The following is a 27,456-nucleotide window of genomic DNA, read 5'->3' as shown; positions in this document are numbered from 1 at the left end:
CCTGCCGTTCCGGACCTGTCACCGCTGCCCTGGATGTCGCCCTCCATCGCTGTCGCCGCGTCCCCGGGGTGTCCCCGTCGCTCCGGAACGTCTCTGCTGCCCGGGATCCTCGCTCTCCGTCGCCGCCATCACGCCGCTACGCACACCGCTACGCACAACGCTCCTATTGGATGACGAGATGGCGTGCGCGACGATGAGATGATGACGAAAGAGAGTGCTGGCCATGCAGGGGATCCCAGCACGGAGCAGTCATTCACCAATCGGACACCGAGGAGGCAGGTAAGGTCCCTCTCGGTGTCCTGTAAGCTGTTTGGGATGCACGATTTCACCGCGGCGGTCCCGAACAGCCCGACTGAGCAGCCGGGATCGTTTCACTTTCGCTTCAGACGTGACGGTCAGCTTTGATCGCCGCGTCTGAAGGGTTAATACAGGGCATCACCGCAATCGGTGATGTCCTGTATTAGCTGCGGGTCCCGGCCGTTGATGGCTGCCGGGACCGCCGTGATATGACAGGGTTTTAATGTGTATTTGCCGTATAAGACGCACCAACTGTGTATTTGCCGTATAAGACGCACCAAATACGGTAGATGTTATTTTCACATATCTTATCCACATTTTTGAAAAAAAATAATTACTTTAATCAATAAATATATTGCATATGAAATATGTTGTTCTTGATTTTTTTTGAAAAAAAAATCTGAAGATAATGTACACAGAAATTTACTGATTTTATATTGGCACAATGTCAACTTTTATTAAGAATATATGGTGAATTTTTTGCTGATTTTCCACATTGATTTTGAAATCAAAATGCGTAATAAACTCGCAATAAAATTTATTTTTGTAGACTTTGCTTTAGATTAACAGTAGATCTGATGTAAAATTGGGGATATTAAATGTATTGATTATGTTTCTTCTTTTCAGTTTCTGCAAATCGATTTGTGGCAGATTTGTATTGTGATTTTTTCCCTTGCAAATGTGAATGGATAATCTTCCCCTTATGCCCTAATGGAACTAAAGACGTTAAGAAAACAGTCTGTATTAGGAACTAGTTCCCATTTTGCATTGGGAATATAATCTGTCAAATACCACTACTAATAGGAATAATATTAATATAAGTATACTATAAATATTATGAATGATAATGATTATAACAAAAATTATTATTATTATGAACAATAATAAACATGTATACCAATAATAATAATAATAATAATAATAATAATAATTATAGTAATAATAATAATAATAAATATTTGGTATAAGGGTATAAGCGTCACATATTTATATTTCTAAGGCCCCTTTCACACTGCCCGACAGTGTGACAACGGCTGCAGAATAGCGGGAGAAAAATTACAGCATGTGCCCTTTTTTTCTCCCGCTATTCATAATGAGTCCCCGCGGACCACATAATAGTAAATGGGAGCCGCAGGGATCCATTGTCTGCCGTTGCTCCCCGTGAAGAGAACGGCCGTTAAAGTCAGAAAAAAAAAAACATTTGTAATTTATTAAGATCATTTTCTTTCACAGTCCATCCCTGTTGCTTAACATCATGTTGGAAAAAAAAACTTTTGAAGGGTATGGACTGTACTCTTTAAATTGGCACTGTCATTAAACATGTTGTTTATTATTTGATTCCTTATGCCAAATAAATAACTTTTGTAACTGGCTTCCATTAACATAAAAAAAGAAGAAAAAAAAACTGTTTGAAGTTAGTATTTCTGCTGTATACTTCTGGACACCAGGGGTTTCCCTTCTTGGAGAGAACACATTCCGTCTGGTCAAAATCTCAGATTTTGGTCTCCTGCTTGCAATGGCAGGAGACCAAACTCAGGAACTGTTTTTCCGCACTGCGCTTGAATGACAGCTGCAAAGAGCCTCACTGAAAGAAGCATAGACTGAAAGCTGCACAGTGCTTGAGGTCTTCTATTCCTCACAACGCTGCAACAATGTGAGGGCGGAAGTGGTCCCCCAGCTGCTGGGAAACGTAGATGGTAGGAGTAGAGAAATTAGAAGACTCAATACCGCTTACCAGAAAAGGTTGTGCAAAAACATACACAACAATGTTAGAAGGTGTGTAGTTTAGATAAAGCCCGTCTGCAGCCTTCCTGGGTACGTCAAAGATATATCAAAGGAGTGCTTAATTTAAACCAGGATAAAGTGGCGCCGGTCAGGACAAAGGAATAATGGAACCATGATAAAATCCATCCGTTTTTATTGCCAATAATGCAACGCGTTTCGCTGTGCATGCGCAGCGAAACGCGTTGCATTATTTGTAATAAAATCAGATGGATTTTATCCTTGTTCCATGATTCCTTTGTCCTGATCGGCGCCACTTTATCCTGGTTTAAATTAAGCACTCCTTTGATATAGCCCAATTGTAGGGAATGAAAGAGCACTTGAACAATCACTAGATCGGTCATGGACATCTTCTATTTATACGGGCAGATATGTTGCCGACAAACAATGATTTACTCTCAGCTGCATAAATGATACCATCAGTGGATAAACTAACATTTTCTTATTCATGGGATCATCATTGGCTCCTTTTATGCAGGTCAATAAACAGCAAAGTTCTTACAAACCCTCATTTGGCCAATAATCAAACAATGCAAAGGCCCCTAAATGTTCCCATAAGGAAATTATTAAATTTACAGGGATGATGAAGTTTGGGCACAACTCACAAGAGAATTAAAGGGGTACTCAGGCCCTAAGACATCTTATCCCCTATCCAAAGGATAGGGGATAAGATGTCTGACCATTGGGGTCCCGCCGCTAAGGACCCCACACTCTTGTATTCAGCACCCACCTTGGGGAGCAGCACACCGCTCTGCCAACTCTGAATCTGCCATGTGACGACCACGGGGCCGGAGTGTCGTGACGTCACGACTCCACTCCATGTGATGTCATGCCCCCTCCCATAGACTTGCATAGCGGGGCGGGGCTTGATGTCACACAGGGGGTGGAGTCATGACATCATGATACTCCGAGGTGGGTGCTGAATGCAAGATTGTGGGGGTCTCCAGCCCCTTTGGATAGGGCATAAGATGTCTTTGGGCTGGAGTACCCCTTTAAAGCTAAAAAAATATTAATACACATACATTTTAGTCTATAGTTTACTTCTATTTTATACATGTAGAAGTATTTCTATCTAATAAACTTAATTACATCTTATTACATCTTATTACAAGAATAAGCAAAAAAGTTGCAAAAAATAGTTGCAAATGTTATACAAATACACTTGTAGTTGGCAAATTGTTCACGTAAATAAAATATTTATAATGCTAAAAAAAAATGACAAATGAAAAAAGTATCAAGGCACAAAATCTTTGGTGCTCCGTCCTGTTAGTGCAAGGTACAAGGCAATTATCATTCCGAGCATTTTCAATATGGGAAGTGGGAATTAAAAAACACAGCATGCCAATAAAGCTGGCATTATAGTAATAACAAGGAAATGGCACTTTCCTATACTACTTTAAAATTGACTCACATAGTTGCTTTTGAATTTTGCCTTTTAAATGTTTTTATGGGATTTTCTATATCAATCAAAACTGACTCCAATGAAATCTAGGCCATTCCTGTCTAATGCATCATTTTTTATGCTAGTGTAATGGACCTCGATGTGACTTGACGTAACATATCCAATAGATTCAGCAGAAGCATAAGGGCAGGCCCGGGGTTATAAATACAAATGCCCTTGGCAGAGAATAAGCATGATAAGTTTTATATTTGACATGAAATGACATTACCGTTATTAATTATGAGAATTCTAAATGCTCGTATGTAAATTACTATTAAACAAGGCTGCCATCACAGAACATCCTGGCTTGGGCTCTACATTAGTTTATATGGCCCCTGTACGAATCAAAGACTTTTTATATGTTGTACATTTTGGCAAAACATTAACATTTCTAATATACTTTATAAAAAAAATCTATCTCCCTTTATATATAAATCATGACTTATAAAAAAGACCTCTATTGTTCCTTATATCATCCAGAAAATAATCATGTCCAGCTACAGCATCATCTTTGTCCAAGCAAAAGCACAGGCAGGGTAAAGTCCAGTAAGTGAGGGTGGGACTAGCACTCTTCTGTGCTCACCCCTGTCCTATGAGACTGCAGCATGAAAACAGAGAGGAGTTGGCTACAGAGCAGTCTGCAGTGATTGGATAATGAGACCCAGCACAGCAGCCTCAGGGCTGAAGTGTATGCATGGTGAGTGAGAGCGGGCTTAGTGCTTGCCTCGGACATGCCCCTTCCTGAGCAGTGGATGTGAGAATGAGTGAGCAGCAGGAAGAATAGATTTTTGAGCCTAACAGCTAAATAGCTAAAGCATCTGCATTACCTAAAGAGTAACATATATAAGCATTATTTATTTTTTATGATATGACCGGAACGCTTTAAAGGGGTATTCCGGTGGGAAAAAAAAATTTCGGAAAGTTAAACAGATTTGTAAATTACTTCTACAAAAAAAAAAAAAAAAAAAAAAAAAAAACGTAATCTTTCCAGTACTTATCAGCTGCTGTATGCTCAGAGGAAGTTATAGAGTTAGGAGAAAATCGCCATAGCAAACCTCTTCTACTCTGGACAGTTCCTGACATGGAATGTTTTTTTTACTGTAGTAAATTATGTAATATAGTATTTGTGTGTAAGGGAAATGCCATCAGTGATTGGCTGCAGCAGTCACAAGTCATCTGCTCCAAACGGAAGACCAGGGGGCAAGCTGGAGCCTGAATGTGGGATCAGTACAGGATTTCAGAAGTGGGTAACTGTTGGGTTGCTATTTTATCTCTTTTAAAGCCCTTTCAAAAAATATATATATATTTTTTTAACCTCTTCAAAAAACTGTAGCCCAGAACTATGAAAATGTTGTATTTAAAAGATGATAAATAAGTAAGATAAGCAAATTTCAAAAAATTGCCTTTGATCTTACAAAATGAAAATTGGCAATGCTATCCCGATGCAAACACTCTGACAACATTTCAGGTCCCTAAGTCTCCCTTGCTTCCTGCTAATGTCTTGACAAATGGGAAACGTCTATTTAGCCAATCGCTAGCTGAGACCAGTCACCAAAGTACAAATATATGACTGGACAGTACAGGGATCATTTTATACAGAGGCCGGTAACTAGGGCATCCTTTGAACAGACATTCACGCGCTGGAATGTCTGCACGGAGAATCTCCATGCGGACATTCCAGAGAGTGTGGGCGCGGGTATAATCTGCCGGCACTAGGACTGCACGGGAATGTGCCATCGATAGATGGCTATGCATTCCATGCGAACTCCGCACAAAGAATGGACCTGTTTATTATTTGTGGAGACATGGAAAATGGAATTCAAATGAATTCAACGGGACTTTGCTGCAGCGGAAAATTCTGCCATGTGAACATGGCTTAAGTCTAGAGCAGTGTTTTCCATCCAGAGTGCCTCCAGCTGTTGAAAAACTACAATTCCCAGCAATTCCTAGCATACTTGTAGTTTTGCAACAACTAGAGGCATCTTGGTTGATAAACACTGCTATAGAGGAAAGAAGGTTTCACAAATGGGTATTCTTTACTGTAAGAGCAGTGAGACTATAGAACTCTCTGCCACATGATGTTTTGATGGCTGACTCAAGATTGGCCTATTTATTTTTTGGAAAAAATACATTACAAGCTATGAATACACATTGATCCAGGGATTTATTCTGATGCCATATTGTAGTCGGGAATGATATTTTCCTCTGTCATGGGGTAATTGTCAACACAGTAGGACTATTGGTTGAACTTGATGGACTTTTTTCAACCCAATGAACTATGTAACTATAAGTGGGACGAACATCACAAGAATGTGGTGTCAAACTTCACTAGGAAGTACTGAGCAGCCGGGTATCATTGGAACAAGAGCAAAAGAGAATCAGGCAAGCAAGTATCCCTTATGTTTTCATTTTAAGCCTTTATTTTTATTTATTCTATAATACTAGGTACCTATTGACTTACAGAGGAGGCAACAATCAAAGGGACAGAATCACTAAAAAGCACTTTTCACAAGCGATAGTGTTGACACTTATTCTGTAGGAGGTACTGTATGAACTAAAGTCCTGCATCATAAATGGGATCCCATGGGTCCTGTGGGACCAAATAAAAAACTTGCAGGCACGGGCTGTAACAAGGTTGTCACAGTCGGGAAAGGCAGTCACAGAATACACAGCCGGTCCCGTAAAATCTTACCCAGTTCCATAAACCTCTGAAAGGCCAAAGCTGGCTTATGAAATGGCACAAGGGGGTGATGAAATGGCTCAAGGGGGTGCTTAATTGACACAAGGGGGTGATTAAATGACACCAGGGGTACTATCTCTAAAAGCTGTGACAAAATGTTTGCAGGAAATTTGGCACATGTTGCAGCAATGGGCAGGAATGGAACACACATCTTGCAAGAGCAGGAGGTGATGGTCAGAAATCCAGCGGAAGAGAGATTAAGAAAACAGTCTTGTGCATCTACTAGGTCTTACTAAGGATGGAATGAGAGAAAACAAGATCTTGATCTTCCATTTATATAAAGTGAAGATATTGTATCATAAACCGACACCATAAGTTACATTTTTGCCCTTCTGTGCATTTTTTCCCAAAGATTATCCACTACGCAATTCAGAATGTAAAAGTCACTTAATAGCATTGTACAATTTGCTGTTGCTTTATAAACAAATGGCAGTAACTGCACTCAGTGAACGCTGCAACTTGACCATGTTTTTGTGTTTTGTTAACAACCAAATCAGATGACTTTTCTCCAGGCTGACACACATAGAAGAAAGTACAACTGCACCATCTGGAGAGCTGCGGAGAAGCAATTTCTTAGCAGACGTAGATGGGAACAGTTGAGGTAGCAGCAATGTTCAAGCCCAGCACCAGCCTGTCTCATGCTATGCCCTATTACCATCCTTTCCTTCTTTACATACCTCAATTATTATTCTTGACGTTATGGCTTATACCTTGTTACAGAGACCGCTCTTGATATATATCCCTTAGCCGTTTAAAATGAAAATATCCCCAAGCTAAATCTATCTAGCACGCTCAGATATACTTTCCACTGGTCTAAAAATACATCGGCAAGTCTATTCAGTTTTTATTTTATTTTAGTTAATGTCTCACACTGTTGAAGCAGCACTTTTCTGGAATCTACTGCCTCTATTAACATCTACAGAAAAAATAACATAGGCAATTCAGGACTAAATGGCTAGCAAAGCACATTGAACAATAGATATAAAGTTTGTGTGGCACTGGCAGACAGTAGACACAGCATTTTGGATGGTCATTCAATAATCATAGAGCAAATTGCATATATTTCCAATTAACTAAGGCTGGAAAGCTATCGACTGGCTACACCTAGAGGTGCAGAAAAGCTTTCTTTTCATTTGGGCAAAGAAACGGTTTGCTGCCCAGCACCAGGAGGACATGCTTTGCGCTGAATCAGCAGTATGTGAATATTAGACCAAACATTGCCTGGATTTCTCATATTCAAATAATGTACATGAAACCTGTATATGAAATATAACTAATAATATTTAGTGTTTATTCAAGAGCTTAAGTACCCAGAGAGGGGTCACATAAGGTGGGTGGAGAAGTGGACTGTTATGGGAGGATTACAGAAATGGAAAAGTGGATCCAGCCATTACAAACCAAGACAGTAGGCACATATGCCCCAAGTGTTAACAAATTACTGTACACACTGAAATTAAACTGGAAAAAAAATGATTAAAAAAAACCCAACAGATAACAACTTGAGATGTATGCTCACAAGTTCCAGAAGTCTAGCAAGCCAAATAGGGGAGCTGGAGGCCTAGACTCATATGACTGGCTGCTCATCTTCACAGTTTTACCCTCTTTCAGAAAGAAAGAGCAAATTATAAAGAAGGTGGAATATTTTAGCATGTACAAAATTATGAATGAAAGAATCAATGGTGTATTAAGTATGTTAAAACCTTGTGGATGGAATAACAGCACAAAATAAATTTTTGGTGTAATTTGGTATAGCCCCCGCAACATCACTGAGGAAATAGAGGGTCATCAGAAAAAATTATAGTGGGCTTTACTTTAAAACTTTGAGAGAGGACCCTAAGCCATATGCCCCACCAACACCAAACACAAGAAAACTATTTAAAGTATATGCAGATATATATTTACCAAATATTATTACTATAACATGACCAAATATCACCTTCATATTAATATTGAACCAAAGGCACTATGCAAAAACTAATAATATGATTATTATGTACAAGGTACAAATTATACCACCACACTATGGCCATTAACTTTACCACTCAATAATGTTACCATATGGTTACTGAATAAAAGCCACGCATCAATATTGCTAACATATGGCCATAGTAATATGTTACAGGTTCTACACATCAAGGTAAAATCATGTGATTCACAGTTCATGTCTTCTATGATTGTAGTCGTTCTACTTGGCCCCATTTTTACTGTTTCAGATAGCCATAAAGACTTCTCTCAGCCATGACTTATATCTGTCCAGACATTTTTGACTCCTATCCCTATCAGCACCTCCCCCATGTTCCCCATCCTACAGGAGGTTTAACCAACCAAATCATTCCATTTACAGACATTGCATTATGCCCTTTATCCAACAGACAAAATAGTGCAAATTATTACTATATACATTGCATCAAACTGATAGAATATGTATGTAGTCATAGAGCTAATGGTAAAACTAAGTAGCAAAAAGCTGACACACAATTTTAGGAAAAATACCAAAATGATAAACAAAAAAAAACACTAGTAAAATTCTACTACTGTTACTACTACTTCTACAACCACTACTTCTACTGATAATAATGATGATAATGAAAATAAGTAAAAAAAAGAAAAATAAGAAAACAAATCATAATTTAATGTAATAGTGACAAATGTAAAAGTGCAAATAACCCTAGGGTCACTCTGTGCTTGTGCCCTCTGTTTAATGTATGTACTGGTAAAAGCTCCCAACAGATATGTTAGATGCATGGTATGACAGATGCCTTACAGATACATTGTTATATGGAAATTTTTGGAAATAAGTTCCTCTGAATGAAGGTGCTGGTCCCCAAGTATTTTAATAAGGTTTTATTTGCAACACGTTTCAATTCCAGACAGGCATCTCCATCAGGCAATGATGCCTGATTAAGATCCCTGTCCGGGATCGAAACGTGTTGCAAATAAAACCTTCTTAAAATACTTGGGGACCAGCACCTTCATTCAGAGGAACTAATTTCCAAAAATATCCATATTGCACTCCATCGAATGGACTGATGTCACCCAGGGACGTTCCTCGGGGCAACAGTCTGCCCGTTTCCCTCTCCAGACACTACTGTAGGTGTTGTGCCCTGAGCTCAACACCCAAATGTAAGATCCCATATTTGTCTCTCTACAGATACACCCGTTAACGGTCCTCACTAGGGGCGAACCTCTTGTTTTTTTTTTCTCTCCTCTATATTAGTTACAGATACATTGGGAGCTTTTCCATGATGTATGGGTAAATAGATGGAGATGATTAGCATGTATCAAAATGCTTAAAGCACGCCTCTGGAGCTTGTTTTTCACAATGGACTATTGTGCACAATAGTCTTTTGTCTTAATATGATCCATTTCAAAATTGGCACCTAAATGGCAGAATGGGAAGTCTTTATCCTTTCTTCTTTCAGCTGTATATCATTGTGTCATATGAGACGTGTTTCCTGCTGTGTCTCCATAGGACCCATCTTTAGCGACGAGACCCAGTGCCATACATAGAATTTCATTACTCTGGGTCTTGTCGCTGGAGACAGGTCCTATGGAGATGCAACGGGAAGCTGGTCTCATACAGTTTCTAATTCTGGTGCCCTCTAATGTGACAAAGTGGATTTTGGGACCAAGACCTACAGTTGACCAAGACCTACAAATGCAGTCTCTGTGCCCCCTAGTTGTCTGTATAGATGAGGGAATCTACAGTAGTTCTCTTCCTCCAATGGTTTTCATTTATGGGCATGCTAATGGGGTCAGATGCCATTCCTTCTAAAGTAATCCTCAAAACTAAACAGAGAAACTTGAGGAGATTTAGGGCCTCCCTAGGCATCGCAATGCCAAGATTTGTTTTGCCCAGTGCAATGGAAAACATGTGTTAACCTTTTGGTTCCCTAGTTACAAACAGCTGTGAAATTCCTATAGACCGTCTTCTGGCAGGGGTATCATCACTATAAAAAGGGACAACAGTTTATTCTCATGCACACAGAAGAAAAATAGTGGCATATTCCACTAAATAACCTTTTATTACAATATATGTAGGGGAGATTAACTCTAAACTATGCTGAACAAGAGAACCATATGGTAGTTCATAGCATGCCCATTGCTCCATCATGCAGAGTTGTAGGAAGTCAGTTTGCTGCCATATAGAATACATGGAGTCTTAAAGGGAAAAAAAAAAAAAAATATATATATATATATATATATATATATATATATATATATATCTCACAACTGGCTCCAGAAAGTTAGACATATTTGTAAATTACTTCTATTAAAAAATCTTAATCATTTCGGTACTTATGAGCTGCTGAAGTTGAGTTGTTCTTTTCTGTCTAAGTGCTCTCTGATGACGCCTGTCTCGGGAACTGTCCAGAGTAGAAGCAAATCCCCAAGGCAAACCTCTTCTACTCTGTGCAGTTCCCGAGACAAGCAGAGATGTCAGCAGAGAGCACCGTTGCCAGACAGAAAAGAACAACTCAACTTCAGCAGCTGATAATTATTGGAAGAATTTTTTTATAGAAGTAATTTACTGTTTAACTTTCTGGATCTAGTTGGGAATTTTTTTAATTTTCTGGAATACCCCTTTCATCATAGGAGGTGAAATGTTGATCCATTACATACATTAATGCCTAGTACAGTAATTTGTCATGAACGATAAGAGTGTCAAACATCATAGGGATATGTCAATGGTTTTGATCAGTCAGGGTTTGGGTGTTTAGACCCCCACAGATTTTGAGATATAGCCAGGGAAGTGCTATATCTGGTTGCTATATATATATATATTGTTAAGCGCTTCATTCCCTGACTCCTTGCGATTTCTGTCTCTATAAAAACAAAGCTCCATTATAAGTCTACGAGGCTCATCTCGTGTGGAAAGACAGAGATTGCAGGAAGCCCGGGAGTAAAGAGTTTTCATATTGACAGGGATACTTTAAAATATGTAGGTACAAATTATTGTAACCATTGTATGGCAATAGCAGAATACTAACAGTCTTCTTTTATATATCATTTACCATCATAGGGGAAGATTTATCAAAACCTGTGCAAAAGAAAAGTTGCCCAGTTGCCCATAGCAACCAAAGAGATTGCTTCTTTCATTTTGCAGAGGCCTTGTTAAAAATGAAAGAAGCGATCTGATTGGTTGCTTTGGGCAAATGGGCAACTTTTCCTCTGGACAGGTTTTGATAAATCTCCCCCATAGTGCCCACAATACCAGTGCAGTGTGTGTGTAAAGGTCCCTTGCTGCTGAAAAAAATTACATCAAGTTAGATACCTATCCGAGCCGTAAACCAGGGATTCCACTATAACTATACTAGATCATTCATATTTAAAGGGGTACTCCGGCACTAAAACATCTTATCCCCTATTCAAAGGATAGAACATAAGATGCCTGATCGCGGGGGTCCCCAGCAGCGGGATCTTTCACGCAGCACCCCATTACCATCAGCCCCCGGAGCATGCTCGCTCCGGGTCTGATGACTGCCGATCATGGGGCTGGAGTATTGTGATGTCACGGCTCTGCCCCCGTGTGACGTCACGCTCCGTCCCCTCAATGCAAGCCTATGGGAGGGGGCGTGACCCAGCGGCGGGACCCCCGCGATCAGGCATCTTATCTCCTATCCTTTCGATAGGGGATAAGATGTGTAAGCGCCGAAGTAACCCTTTAATCTGTTTAACAGGAAGCAAGTGACAGTTGTAAATATAAGATAAGGCCCAGTTCAGGGTATTTTCTCACAGTTTTTGGGCATTTTTTTGGGACATAAAACTTTCCCTAAAGGACCGTTTTACTTCCCCAAAGATGACCTAAAAAATTACTTTTATGACAATGAGTTCTATTCAACTTAGTGATAAAATGTCCCTTAGTTCCAACACATATTACTTTTATGGCCATAGTTGTTATAGCTGTAATACTAAGTGTCAGGCCCTGGATATTATTGATATGTTAGTAAAAGGCCCAAAAATATGAAACAGAAATAGAAAATAAAAATAGAAAATAACTTTTTGGAGCTGTAGCTTAAATTACAGACGAAAAGATGGCCCAAAAAAACGACCATATGTAATGATTCCAATAGCAAGCCTAAAAATTTTACACAAAATATGCAGTTTTATGTAGCCATAACTCAGAATTCCGATCCTCACAATCTTTCACTTATATCACCTGTAAGCCCAGTCTTACTTTTGACCCAAAAAGAATAGCATAAAAGGAGTTTTCCACTGGACTTTTTTTTCCAGACAGATTTGGTTAAATATATAAAATAAATTGTTTACCGATCCCCCATTGCTGCCATGCTGATACTCATCGGACTACTCCTGATCTACAATCTCTTCTTCTGCTCTGACCAACAGGAAATGTCTGAAAATACCCACCCAGCCAATGACATCACTGCGTGTCATAGTGATCAGTTGTGTGTGCGTTTCTAGTGTGTCCAGGTGGGACCAAGAAGTGATCGGTAGAAACAATGGTAGGAGATTGATTTTTTTTATAACCCATTCTGGCCCTTGAAAAAATAAAATACATCCCACTGAACAACCCCTTTAAAACAGCAAATTATAAACTAAAACAAAAAGACAGGCACAATATATACTTTTAGAACCGTGACTACACTGGCCTGTTGTAGTCACATTTAGAAATCTGTCCCTGAACCATTGCAAAACTGGTATTCAGTTTATTATAAGCAGCTGTTGCATGTAATCCTGTATTAAAGGCCCTAAGTGGCTTCCTCCTGTGCGACAATGTTATCTCAAATACCAATGATATGACTTATATATCTGAATGTTGCTTAAAGCTGAACTGAATATTTATATCAACTTACAGATTTGCTCTATGTCTGGATATTTCATATAAGGAGATGAAGGATAAGCAAGAGATATACAGATGATTTATATGAGATAAGCCTTAGAGATCAGAGCTTCATGAGATTTGCTCATATAAAATACATTTCCTGTATTTTCAACCCTCTAAAAAATATAGCTCTAGCTGTATATTCCTGTATTTTTAACCCTCTAAAAATATACCGTATTTTTCGCCGTATAAGACGCACTTTTTCTTCCCCAAAACTGGGTGGGGGGAAAGTTGGTGCGTCTTATACGGCGAATACATACCTATCGGGTCGGACCCTGTGGCCATCAACGGCCGGGACCCGCGGCTAATACAGGACATCACCAATCGCGGTGATGCCCTGTATTAACCCTTCAGATGCAGTGATCAAAGCTGACCGCCGCGTCTGAAGCGAAAGTGACAGTAATCCGGCTGCTTAGTCGAGCTGTTTGGGACCGCCGCGGTGAAATTGCGGCGTCCCGAACAGCTTACAGGACACCGGGAGGGACCTTACCTGCCTCCTCGGTGTCTGCTCCATGCCATGATCCCCTGCATGGCGGCGCTCTCCTTTGACCTCATCACGTCCCGTCCCATCGCCGTCCCGTCATCCAATAGGAGCGGCGTGCGTATCGACTTGATGACGGTGACGGAGAGCGTGGATCCCGGGGAAGAAGACGTCCGGAGCATCGGGGACACCCCGGGGACGCGGCGATAGCGATGGAGCGACATCCAGGGCAGCGGAGACGGGTCCGGAGCGGCGGGGACAGGTGAGTACTACCTCCTATCCAGTGGTTTTCAACCTGCGTACCTCCAGATGTTGCAAAACTACAAGATCACTGTTGGGTGCAGAATCTTTTTTTTCTAGATTTTGCACCTTTAAAATTGGGTGCGTTTTATATGCCGGTGCGTCCTATAGGGCGAAAAATACGGTAGCTCTAGCTGTATATAAAGGTATAAAACTATTTATGCACAATTCTGCACAATAATACTTTATACTCCTAAATCATAATCATAGAGTTACCCAATATTACCACTATGCAGGGAGCAAGCATTACCACTACAGAAGGCACATATAGGCTGCCACATCATGACTACTAGTGTTGCTCGCGAATATTCGCAATTCGAATTTTATTCGCGAATATTGCATATTCGCGAATTCGCGAATATTCGCGAATATAGCGCTATATATTCGTAATTACGAATATTCGTATTTATTTATTTATTTATTTATTTTTTTGTTTGTTTTCACAGTACACATCACAGTGATCATCCCTCTCTGCTTCCAGCTTATGTGGTGTAAGAAGGCTCTAATACTACTGTGTGAGACCGGTGTGCGAATTTCGCATATGCGAAAATTAGCATATGCTAATTTTCGCATATGCTATTTTTGTATATGCGAATTTTCGCACGGGTGAATATTCGCATATGCGAAAATAAAACGAGAATATTACGAATATGCGAATATTCGCGAATATGACGAATATTCGTACATATATTCGCGAATATTCGCGAATTCGAATATGGCCTATGCCGCTCAACACTAATGACTACATATTTCCATCATATAGTTACTTAAAGGGGTTATCCACCATAAGGTGATTTTAGTATTTCCCTGGCAGACAGTAATGGACATGCTTAGGAAGGATTTGTGCTTGTCTTGGAGTAAATGACTACAAGATTGCTGCCATCTTTTTTGTGAAATAGCTATCTCCTGTTAGAGTTCCTCTCTCAAACTACAAGTCCCATGATACATTGTTTGTAAGTGTGAGGTCCCTTTTCTCCAGGGGTCAAGTCCTGGGGAAAAAGGTGTGGGAACTCACCCAAGATTTCCACTCAAGGGCTGGTCCTGCAAGACTCCAGCTAATGGGAAGTGTGTTCCTGATGTGGAAAAAGTGCAGGAACTCCATTCCCGTGCCTTCCTGCAGGACTTGAGCCCTGCTTTTCTCCCTCCTACACCCCACCCATTGATGCACACCAAAGCTCCCATGCTTTGCTGTAAACAACAGACTGGTGTTTTATAACCAGGGTGCATCCAGCTGTTGCAAAACTACAATACCTTGCAGAATGATCTCCCTCCCACCCAGCGGTCACTCCACCCACTGAAGCAGACATGCTCCCTCAGAATACCTGACTAGTGATGTAATGTCTTGGGCCACACTGCTACCTTGGAAAACATGAGACGACACTCATTATGTATGCTGTTAAAAATAAACATCGGGGCAAAGGTCTCATAAGAATTTCTAGACCACCATGAAACACAGGTACAGACACTATATTGTGAAGCACACTAACTTTAAAGCCCCAAATAGCACATAAAAAAGGCATTGGATAAAACTGTATCTACTAGGCAAGAACCATAACTTTAAGAATAGAGAGGATGCACTTTTATTTGGGCCATTGTGGCAAGATGTTTCTCAGAACTGGTCCCTTTACCATGCAAGAATGCTGTAATACGTTACGTGTAGTGGTAAATTTAGCCTATTTTAATCATTTTGGGTTCCCATTCAAAAGGTTTAAACTAATCTAAAGTACCGTATAGTCATATAAGACGTTCCGGCATATAAGACGCACCCAATTTTAAAGGATGGAAATCTAGAAAAAAAAAGATTCTGAACCAAATACAATGTAAAGTATAGGACAGGCATGCTGGGAGTTGTAGTTTTGCAACATCAGGAGGTCCGCAGGTTGAAGACCACTGGTATAGGAGGTAATACTCACGTGTCCCCACCGCTCCGGACCCGTCACCGCTTGTCACCGCTGCCCTGGATGTCGCCCTCCATCGCTGTCGCCGCGTCCCCGGGGTGTCCCCGTCGCTCCGGAATGTCTCTGCAGCCCCGTATCCTCGCTCTCCGTCGCCGCCATCACGTCGCTACGCACGCTGTTCCTATTGGATGATGGAACGGCACATGCGACGTGATAATGATGAAGGAGATCCCGGCACGGAGCAGACACCGAGGAGGCAGGTAAGGTCCCTCCCGGTGTTCTGTAAGCTGTTCAGGACGCCGCGATTTCACCACGGCAGTCACGAACAGCCCAACTGAACAGCCGGGTTAGTGTCACTTTCGCCTCAGACGCGGCGGTCAGCTTTGATCATCGCGTCCGAAGGGTTATAAAAGGGCATCACGGCGATCAGTGATGTCCTGTATTAGTTGATGGCTGTTGATGGCCGCAGGGACCGCCACGATAGGACAGGGTTTTAATGTGTATTTGCCGTATAAGACGCACCAACTTTTCCCCCTCCAGTTTTGGGGAAGAAAAAGTGCGTCTGATACGGCGTAAAATACGGTATATCCTGTGGCTTGGATAGCAGGTGACATATTTGTGCCATGTTTTCGGTAACTTCAGCTTGAGCATGCTATACTGTAAATAAACTCATTATTTTTTATTCTCGTGTTGACACATTGAATATATGAATGTCTTTATCTACTGCTGGGGACTGGGATGAAAGGATGAGAGCAATGATCTATCAGGTGGTATAATTTGTAATAAGCTCTGATGACATTTAATAAAACAAGACTGAAAAATAAATCAATTTCTGTGACATTTTGAATGCTGTGTTTTTTTTTTCTCCTGCATATACATTTCAGTTTCGAAGGCCGATGCTATCACATGAAAGCTTTGCAAAAGCTTTGCTGGAGAAATACACAGATGAATTAAAGATAAATCTATACAATGTCAAATTAAATACAGATGGATTTCAAAACTTTGCTACTTTCAGTTATACATGCTTAGAGGGTTCAACCAATTATTCCCTGAAATACCAACCATAAACAAAAACAGTATAAAACTAGATGGAGAAGCTGCTTTAATTTATTTATTATATGTTTTTTTTTTTTTTTTTTAATCATTTTAATCATTGCAAAAACAGTGTTTGGCATCCATACATAGCTGAATAACCTGTTACCAGACTGTTAGGGTTGTGGCTTTGTACCTTGTCACTGATCCTTAGTTTTCTGCAAACAGATTTTTTTCTTTACATGTAGAGGCACAATATTCTTGGCAGTTAAAGGGTAACTACAGTGGGAAATGTATATTATTATTATATTTTTTTTTTTTCAAATGAATTGGTGCCAGAAAGTTAAACAGATTTGTACATTACTTCTATTTAAAATGATTTTCTGTCTGACCACAGTGCTCTCTGCTGACACCTCTGTCCATGTCAGGAACTGTCCAAGCAAGCAAATCCCCATAGCAAACCTATCCTGCTTTGGACAAATCCTGATACGGACAGAGGTGTCAGCAGAGAGAACTGTGGTCAGACAGAAAAGAAATTCAAAAAGAAAAGAACTTCCTCTGTAGTATACAGCAACTGATAAGTACTGGAAGGATTAATATCTCTAAATAGAAGTAATTTACAAATCTGAGGCTCAGGATCTTGAATACTGGATAGACATTTATTAATTGATTATTTAAAATATGTAATGTGCTCCGTGACGCACAGGGCCCTTGTGGGTCAGCGGGGACACAAAATACAATTTAATAAATTATAAAATTACATAGATAGCATAGAATACATCATAATATAAAAATATGTATTAAAATACAATCAGTATAAAAGCCACACGTCTGTGGATATTCCAGCCTGTAAGAATAAAATAGTGGTGCACGTGTCTTTTGAATAGAAACGAATATGTAAAGTGCAGAATTGTACTGTTCAATGCGCTGTTTGTAGAATGAGTGGTATCCGTTGGCAACAATGTAACAATTTTTGCATGGTAACAATGTAGCAATGTCTGGTATACTAGCAGTGTTTATGAGCAAACAGTAGCAATGTTAAGTATACTTGCAGTACTGAAGAGCTGAAGGATAGATCGCCGCTTAGAGACCCGGCAGTCTCATATGGATAGCGGTGATAGTGGGCTTCAATGATAGGGACTGCAGCGTTTTAATGAGCTGTGAATTTCTCCAAATCACGTAGAATGCGCGGAGAGAATGCTCAAATTCATAGTCCTATTATGTGTGGCATATGCTGATAGAGACTCAGCCGTCTCAGAAGTTACAACAATAATGAAAGATCCAGTTTTTTTGAGGCTGTGCAGGTAATCCCCGATGCAGTCAGAGGGTATGTGACATCCTCGTGGCCGTGGCAATGCGCATAAGTACCTGGGGCTTAGCGGATGCCGTATAAGCGCAATAGCTGTATTCCATTATAGAGGCTGGATATATGTGGCGTTAGTAGCGGAGCTGGACAAGTTTCAAGTCCTCCATAGGACTTTTCTTCAGCAGCTCTTAAAGCTATTGCGCTATTGTTTTTTGGCTGCAATTTGACAAAGTGCTTTGACAAACTGCCCCTAGACATCTTATCCCCTATCCAAAGGATAGGGTATAACATGTCTGATTGTGGGAGTCTGGTCTCTGGCCCTCCCATAGACATGAATGGAGGGGGCGTGGACTGATGCCACAATCACGGGCACCCGCACCAAGCATTCTGAACATAATGTTTAAAATGCCAAGTGCCTGCACAGTGATCATGGGGGGTCCCAGAGGCCAGTTCCCCATGATCAGACATTGTATACAAAGGATAGGGGATAAGATGTCTAGGGGTGGAGTACCCCTTTAACCCCTTAAGGACATAGAACGTACGAGTATGTCCTAAGTCCGGTTTCTGTCTATAACGCAGGGTCCTGGTGCCTATTCACAGCCGGGACCCGCGGCTAATAGCGTGCGGCCGCGATCGTTCGGCTACGAGCTATTAACTCTTCCGATGCGGCGCTCAAAGCTGAGCGCCGCACCGAAAGTGAAAGTAAATGCTTCCCGGCTGCTCAGTCGGGCTGATCGGGGTCATCGCGATTAAATCGCGATGCCCCGATCAGATACCCGGAGAGAAGAAGGCCCCTACCTTCTTCCGTCGGCGTCCCGGCTCTGATTGATTGCTCCATGTCTGAGTTACAGGCTGGAGCAATCAACCGCCGATTACATAGCTTGTTGCCATGCAACGGCAAGGCAACAATCTGTGTATGCAATCAGCCATTGCAAGCTCGTAGGTCCCTATAGGAGCTATGAGCTCGCAAAAAAAAGGGAAAAAAAAAAAGTTAACCCTTTCAGGTATTCCCTTTTGAATTAAAAGTTTAAATCCCCCGGCATTTCCTAGTAACAAAATAAAACAGTGTAAATAAAAATTAAAACATATGTGGTATCACCGCATGCGGAAATATACTGCTTTTAAAACCGCACGTTCAATGGCGTACGCGCAAAAAAATTACAAAGTCCAAAATAGCGCATTTTTTACCACTTTTTACACCACAAAAAAGTGAATAAAAAGTGATCAAAAAGTCTGATCAGAACAAAAATCCTACCGCTAAAAACTTCAGATCACAGCGCAAAAAATGAGCCCTCATAGCGCCCTGAACACAGAAAAATTAAAAAGTTATAGGGCTCAGAAAATTACAATTTAAATGTATACATTTTCCTGCATGTATATATGATTTTTTCTTTAGTAATACAAAATCAAACCTATATAAGTAGGGTATCATTTTAACCGTTATGGACCTACATAATAAAGATAAGGTGTCATTTTTACCCAAAAATGTTCTGCGTAGAAACGGAAACCCCCAAAATGTACAAAATTGTATTTTCTCTTCAAGTTTGTCGCACAATGAATTTTTTTCTGTTTTGCTGTGGATTTTTCGTAAAAATGACTAATTTCACTGTAAAGTATAATTGGTGGCGCAAAAAATAAGCCATAATACAGATTTTTAGATGCAAAATTGAAAGGGTTATGATTTTTTAAAGGCAAGGAGGAAAAAACGAAAATGCAAAAACGTGAAATCGCTCAGTCCTTAAGGGGTTAACCCCTTAAGGACCAAGCCCATTTTGACCTTAAGGACCAGGCCAATTTTATTTTTGCGTTTTCGTTTTTTCCTCCTAGCCTTCTAAAATCCATAGACCCATATAAGGGCCCATATAAGGGCTACAGACCCATATAAGGGCTTGTTTTTTGGCGTGACCAATTGTACTTTGTAATGAAACCTCTCATTTTACCATAAAATGTACGGCAAATCCAAAAAAACATTTTTTTAGGGAGGAAATTTAAATGAAAACCACAATTTTGCACATTTTGGAGGGTTTTGTTTTCACACTGTACACTTTACGGTAAAAATTACATGTGTTCTTTCTTCTGTGGGTCAATATGATTAAAATGATACCCATGGCTAGACACTTTCATATTTTTGTACCGCTTAAAAAAAATCTAAAACTTTTTGTATAATATCAGTAATCTAAAATTGCCCTATTTTGACCACCTATAACTTTTAAATTTTTTCGTATATAGGGTGATATGAGGGCTAATTTTTTGCGCTGACATCTGTACTTTTTATTGATACCACATTTGCATTTATAAAATTTTTAGATCATGTTTTATAAATTTTTGGGGGGAATAAAATGTAACAAAAAAGCTGCATTTTTTTACTTTAAATTTTTTTTTTACCTTTACGCCATTCACCATATGGGATCATTAACATTATATTTTCATAGTGCGGACATTTATACACGTGGCAATACCAAATATGTTTATAAAAAACGCTTTTTGGGGGTAAAATGGGAAAAACTGACAATTTTCATTTTTATTGGGGGAGGGGATTTTTCACTTTTTTTTACTTTTTATATTTTTACAATTTTTATGTCTCCATAGTAGACTATCTATAGCAATCATTTGATTGCTAATACTGTTCAGTGCTATGCATAGGTCATAGCCCTGATCAATATTACCAGTCATCTTCTGCTCTAGTCTGCTCGATCTCAGACCAGAGCAGGAGACGCCGGGAGACGGACAGAAGCAGGTGAGGGGACCTCCGTCTGCCATTATAGATGATCGGATTGCCGCAGCAGTGCTGCGGGCGATCCGATCATCTATTTTAACATGTGCATAACCGTAGATGCCGTGATCTTTACCAATCACGGCATCTGAGGGGTTAATGGTGGACATCCGTGCTATCGCGGATGTTGGCCACTACCGGCGGGTCCCTGGCTACTGATAGCAGCCGAAACCTGCCGCGTATGACGCGAGCACCGCTCCGATGCTCGCGATCATACACAGGATGTAAATGTACGTCCTGGTGCGTGAAGTACCGCCAAACCAGGACATACATTTATGTCTGTGGTCATTAAGGGGTTAAGCCAGTATCATAGTCTTCTTACAGGTGTCACCATGTAACATATATATTAATGGCTATATGAACATGCCATGTACTGAACCAACTTAACTAAATTAAGTTGAAAGAAAGGGTAACAGTGCAATACACTGTAATCTAACATGAAGAAGCTTTATTGTAATAGATACACATACATTTAAAACACTATCATATACAGAATCATATAGGCACTTAAAGATGAAAAATACAGAGAACAAGATGTTGGTTTCAGGTAGATTTTAATAAAGTGCAGTGATACAGAGTAAATTGGTATACAATTGCACTATCCCAATAAAGAAATGACAATGAGAGCTAAGGTAACAGTATAAGATCAGGGAATGTGCATAATAACAACATGTGTATTACATAAGAAACTAACTCGAAACTGATAAGACTCCGCAATATACCTGCCATGGGCCCAGGTAGATACCAGAACGCCCACACCCCAGCACACATTTCGCGTATGGGCTTCATCAGGGCCATTCACGTGAAATTCTGCCATCTAAGCTGTAGAAGACTAATCTGAACATGGCAAAAGGCATCAGTAACTTAAAGAGGTACTCCACCCCTAGACATCTTTTTCCCTACCATAAGGATAGGGGATACAATGTCTAATCGTGGGAAGTCCAGCCACTTGGACCCCCTTGATCTCTGGGCCGGTACCCTGGCGTTCTGAACATTTATGTCCAGAATACTGGATTTGGGTGGCCGTGTTGATGACTTCATGCCACGTTCCCTCCATTCATGACCACATCCATCACTCCCCCTCCCATAGATCGGATTCCCCACGATCAGGCATCTTATCCCCCTTTAATGTGTATGGCCTTTTTATATCCTTTATTTTCTTTTCATACAGTGTGAACTTAATGAATAAAATAATAAATAAAAATAAATAAATAAATAAATATGAATAATAAAAAAATAAAAAGATAACTAATTGGTGCCATCTGGAAATTATTAGCTGAATACTTCATTCATGTCATACCCATCTGGCATCAATTAACATTGCAATCTAATTCTATTATATATATTTCATTGTCATTTTCAGAAATGAAGTCATTGTTTTAAATATTCCAATATGGTAGCCAACAGATTGACTTTGCATGGATTTTGATTTCTTATCCTATTGCTCCAGTGTGAAAAACTACAGATTCAATAATCTTTCCCTTAAAAAAAAGGTATTAACATTGAAAATAGCCAGGATGCCTTGCAGGTGATCACAGGGGGACCCAGTGGTCGGACCCCCCCCCAGCGACATAAAACTTATCCCCTATCCTTTGAATAGGGGATATATTTTTCTGCATGATAGTTCTCCTTTAATAGTTTTGTCTATTTGAACTAGTATTTCCTACTGTAATAAGATACATAGAGAGGGAAGTCATAGAATTAGAATGGGTGCTGTCTGCAGCTTAAAGGGGTACGCCGGTGGAAATTTTTTTTTCAAATAAACTGGTGCCAGAAAGTTAAACACATTTGTAAATTACTTCTTTTAATGGGTTGAATCCACGTCATATCAGCAGCTGACATCTGCCAGTAATGACGGACTTTCGCGATCGTGCCGAGGTCTGTCATTTTACTGGTTAAATACCGTGATCTATACAGACCACGGCATTTAAACATTAAATGCTGCTATTCCCTAGGGTCTAGTGGTAAAAAATCCCTCCCCTTATAAAAATTCAAATCACCCGACTTTTCCCATTGAAAAAAAACACTGTACAAAAAAAAAAAAAAAGAACACATATGTGGTATTGCCGCGTTTTAATTGTCCAAACTATTAAATTATTATTTTTCTGATCCTGCACGGTTAATGGCGTAAACGCAAAAAAAATCCAAACAAACAAATGTAATAAAAAGTGATAAACAGAACTACACAAAAGTGGTACCATTAAAAACTACAGCTCATGGCACAAAAAGCAAACCCTAAAACAGCTCTGTAGGTGGAAAAATAAAAAAGTTATAGGGGTGAGAACATGGTAATAAACCAATTTTTTTTAACAATAAAACAAAACAAAAATTATACAAGTTGGTGTCATTGGAAGCGTACTGACTTATAGAATAAAAATGGAATGTCAGATTTACCATATTTTGAACTCCCAAAAAATGATTGTCCTACAAAATTGTGCAATTCCATATTTTTTTCAATTTTGCCCTGCATATCATTTTCTTCTGGCTCTGCAATACATTGTATGATAAAAAAAAAAGAAGGAAATCATTGGAAAGTCCAACTCGTCACACAGAAAATAAGCCCTAATACAACTTTGTCAGTCAAAAAACTTAAAAGTTATGGGTCTTAGAATGTGTAAGGAGGAAAAAAAACATGAGACTGAAATCAAAATTCGCTGGGTCATGAAGGGGTTAAAGAATCTTAATCCTTCCAGTACTTATCAGCTGCTGTATACTACAGAGGAAGTTGTGTTGTTCTTCTCTGTCTGACCACAGTGCTCTCTGCTGACACCAAGTAAATTAGGTTACCTTTCTAAGGACACCTTTGATAGGGAAACAATATTTTACATATGTTATTAGTATCTTGAGCTAAAATTGAATTGTACTAAATTTGAGTCTGCAGTCTTTATTCCTATTTAGTCCTTTTCAGACCCCTGATATTTAGTTTGCAGCCAGATCCTAGGTTCAGCTTCTTCTCATCTGGGTGTGTTTTCCCAATAATACATGCTGGATGGGAGGTCTGTGTGTTAAAAAGAGTTTGTATAGAGGAAATAGTGGAGATAGAGTCACTTTATTGAAAACTTTTTTTAAAATCTGCTTAATTTTCATTTAAAGGGGTACTCCAGCCCTAAGACATCGCCGCTGGTAACCCCCGCAATCTCTCATGCAGCACCCACCTGTGTGAGCTGGACGCAGCTCTGGAGGCTCCAAGTCTGAAGCCTCATGACCACAGGGCTGGAGTACCGTGACGTCATGACTTTGCCCCCGAGACAGCCGTCACGCCCCTTCCCATAGACTTGCATTGAGGGGATGTGACATCACACGATGGCGGAGTTGTGACGTTACGATACTTCGACCCCGTGGTCGTGAGGCTTCAGACTCGGAGCCTCCTGAGCTGCATGCAGCTCACACCGGTGGGTGCTGCATGAGAGATTGCGGGGGTCCTCAGCGGGATAAGGGGATAAGATGTCTTAGGGCCCCTAAGGAAACAAATTAACAAATGAATGGCAATTTTAAGTTGTATACTTAAAAAAATATATAATTTTGTTCTAGGGGGGCGCCTGAGAAAATGTTGGTCCGAGGCAATTACCAGCCCTGTAAAGGGTAAAGAGTCAAGGGGTTATCCAGGAATAGAAAAATAGAGCTAATTTATTTCATAAACTGTTACTCGTCTGTCTCCAGGCTGGGTGTGGTATTACAACTTGGCTCCATTCATTTCAATAGGGCTGAGCTGCAGAACCACACCCAACCTGGAGACAGATGGGGAGCGTTTTTGTAAAGCGCTTTTTTTTATTCCTGGATAACCCTTTTAAAATACTACTCAAATGTACTAATCTCAATGTATCCTGTGTAACCTGTGGAACACTGTGATCCTCAGTCGTAGTCATGGTAGTGAGAGGGGATGGATTAAGGCAGGCTTAGGAACAATCAATTAATGAAATAATAGGATTGAGCGTATTACACCCTAAACCTCATTAACTTGTTTTCTTCATTACAACCTGAAGGCGGAAACAAGTAAACATATTAGCATACCTCTTTCGTCTCGCTTCCACTAATGTAATAATGAAAGGCACAATGGAAGATCATTGATCACATCAATTCTGTAATAATACTGTACCTACTGTATTTAGCATTGCTCTTTCTCTATAAACATTTTGATGGCAATGCTCACTGTCTGCAGCAGGATACACATGTAGGTATAATGATTTATTAGGCCGCAGGGCCCATGCTTGATAAAGTGCTTAAAATGTGGTGATAGATAGACCTCATCAAATCAATCAATATCTCTCCAGTCAGAATACTAATGAAAAATGTTTACACTCTTCCCGCAGATTTATGGAAAAGAAGACAAGGTCTAGTGTTCTCCATTCCACACATGGTTTCCTACCTTCTCTACGGAGATTTGTGCATTTTAATGAACTGCACTGCTTAAATGTATCTCACTTATTATTTATTTATTTTGTTCACTAGTTAAAACCAAGCACTATGTTCTCTACTTTTCTTTTTTTTTCTTTTTTATAACTGTTTATTTGATAAAAGTTTACACAATGTATAAACAACAAATAAAAATACATACATACAAAAAAAAAAGGTGAAATGGTATACACCAATAGCATACCGAAAAAATTTTTAGAGAAAAAAGAAAAGAAAAGTCATACATCGAGAACATATATCCAGCATTGTAATAATATTCCACTGTAAGAATTTGGTAATGTAATCACCAAAATATAAACAGTAACAATAGGAACAAGAGATCCCTCTAAGTTTTAAGATCAACACAACCTTCATCAGTAGAGATCTGTGCTTTACTGCCGCCACTTGGACCATAGCGACCTGTAGTCTAAGACTTCTATGGAATAATGTTGTCGGCATGCTCTGTGACCTGTGCAGTGGGCATTGTGTGGGAGGGGAAGGAGATGACTTGTGATTATTATTTATTGTGAATGGTAAATCCTCTGTCATCCATATAATCATATGCAAAAGTTTAGGTACCCTTGACAATTTTCATGATTTTCATATGTAAATAATTGGGTGTTTGGATCAGCAATTTCATTTAGAGTTATCAAATATCTGAAAGACACAGTAATATTTCAGTAGTGAAATTAGGTTTATTGAATGAACAGAAAATGTGCAATCTACATCAAAACAAATGTAGACCGGCACATAAATTTGGGCACCCCAAAAGAGCTGTCACATCAATATTTAGTTGAGCCTCCTTTAGAAAAAATAACGGCCTCTAAACGCTTCCTATAGCCTGTAATGAGTATTTGGATTCAGGATGAAGGTAGTTTGAACCATTCTTCCTTGTAAAACATCTCAGCCCGCTTTACATCACACCACAGATTTGTAATGATGTTCAGGTCTGGGGACTGGGATGGCCATTCCAGAACATTTGGACTTTTGGACTTTTTAGCATTGTCTTGTTGAAAAATATTCATCCCCAGCATTATTTTAACTTTGTGACTGATTCCTCTACATTACTCTCCAGTATCTGATATTGAGTGGAATCCATGTGACCCTCATTTTCAACACAACTCCGAGTACTGACACTGGCCACACAGCCCCACAGCATCATGGAACCTCCACCAAATTTTTCTGTGGGTAGCAAGTATTTGTCTTCAGACGCTGTGTTTGTTTGACACCCCTTGTTATGACCAAATAACTTTCATCAGTCCACAGTCCCTTCTTCCAAAATAAAGCTGGCTTGTCCAAATGTGTATTTGCATACCTGCTGATCCAAATTGCTGATCAAACACCCAATTATTTATAAATGAAAATCATGGAAATTGTCAGGGGTGCCTAAACTTTTGCATATGACTGTATATACGCTCACTAGCCAGTGGGTACACCTGTTCAATAGCTTGTAAACTTGACCTGATCTTGTTCCGATCTGGGCTTTTTAAATGTTGGTAACTGTAGGTATTGAAGATCATGAATATAATGTAGAAATATGATGTCTCCTTTCGTCTTGCTACCCATTATTTGCTGTGCTTTTGGTTTTTGTAGAGCGATAGATCATAAGGGGAAGAACCAAAATGACTAGATCCTCTGCAATGGTGTAAAGGCAACACTACCTAACCACTAAAATACATACAAACCCTTTTTGAAAGTCAACAATATATTCCAAAACTCTGAAAAACCAAATCTCTGTCTAGGGCCATCAGCCTTCAATTGATGCTATCAGAAAAATTGCTGTGTCAGTCGGGGCTTAGGGACCCACTGCTATGACGCGAACCAACATCACCATGGCATTATAATGCACTGTAATGGGAACTAAGATAATTGCAATTATAATTACTTCTATGTTAGGACACATCATTAGAAATGTAATTAAAGTTTAATGACAGTAATAAAATCTGAATATTGACTTTAGGTATTGGCATTGTCAAAGTCTGCACTGGGAATATATTCTTCCTCCTTCTGTATAGCTATTTCCACACTATGAACACATTTTATCTACCATATTTTTTGCCGTATAAGACGCACTTTTTCTTCCCAAAAATTGGGGGGGGAAAAGTTGGTGCGTCTTATACGGCGAATACACCCCTATCGCGGCGGTCCCTGCGGCCATCAACGGCCGGGA

General features: G+C 39.8%; 1 protein-coding gene across 5 annotated transcripts in view; it reads right to left on the bottom strand.

The window, feature by feature from the left end:
- The window catches only part of FGF13 (fibroblast growth factor 13), a 389,098-nt gene that overhangs the window by 224,007 nt on the left and 137,635 nt on the right, over positions 1-27,456 (bottom strand). Inside the window, exon 1 of one of the 5 annotated variants that reach the window (XM_056538619.1) lies at positions 12,531-12,586. The exons of the other annotated variants lie outside the window; for them this stretch is intronic. The gene's annotated coding sequence lies outside the window, so the exon portion shown is untranslated. Of the gene's footprint in view, positions 1-12,530; positions 12,587-27,456 lie in introns of those variants that run through there. 5 annotated transcript variants of the gene reach the window in all.

The sequence above is a fragment of the Hyla sarda genome, chromosome 9, assembly GCF_029499605.1.
Source record: "Hyla sarda isolate aHylSar1 chromosome 9, aHylSar1.hap1, whole genome shotgun sequence".
NCBI lineage: Eukaryota > Metazoa > Chordata > Amphibia > Anura > Hylidae > Hyla > Hyla sarda.
Note: the sequence above shows the minus strand (reverse complement) of the source record. Positions and strands in the feature narration are given on the sequence as shown.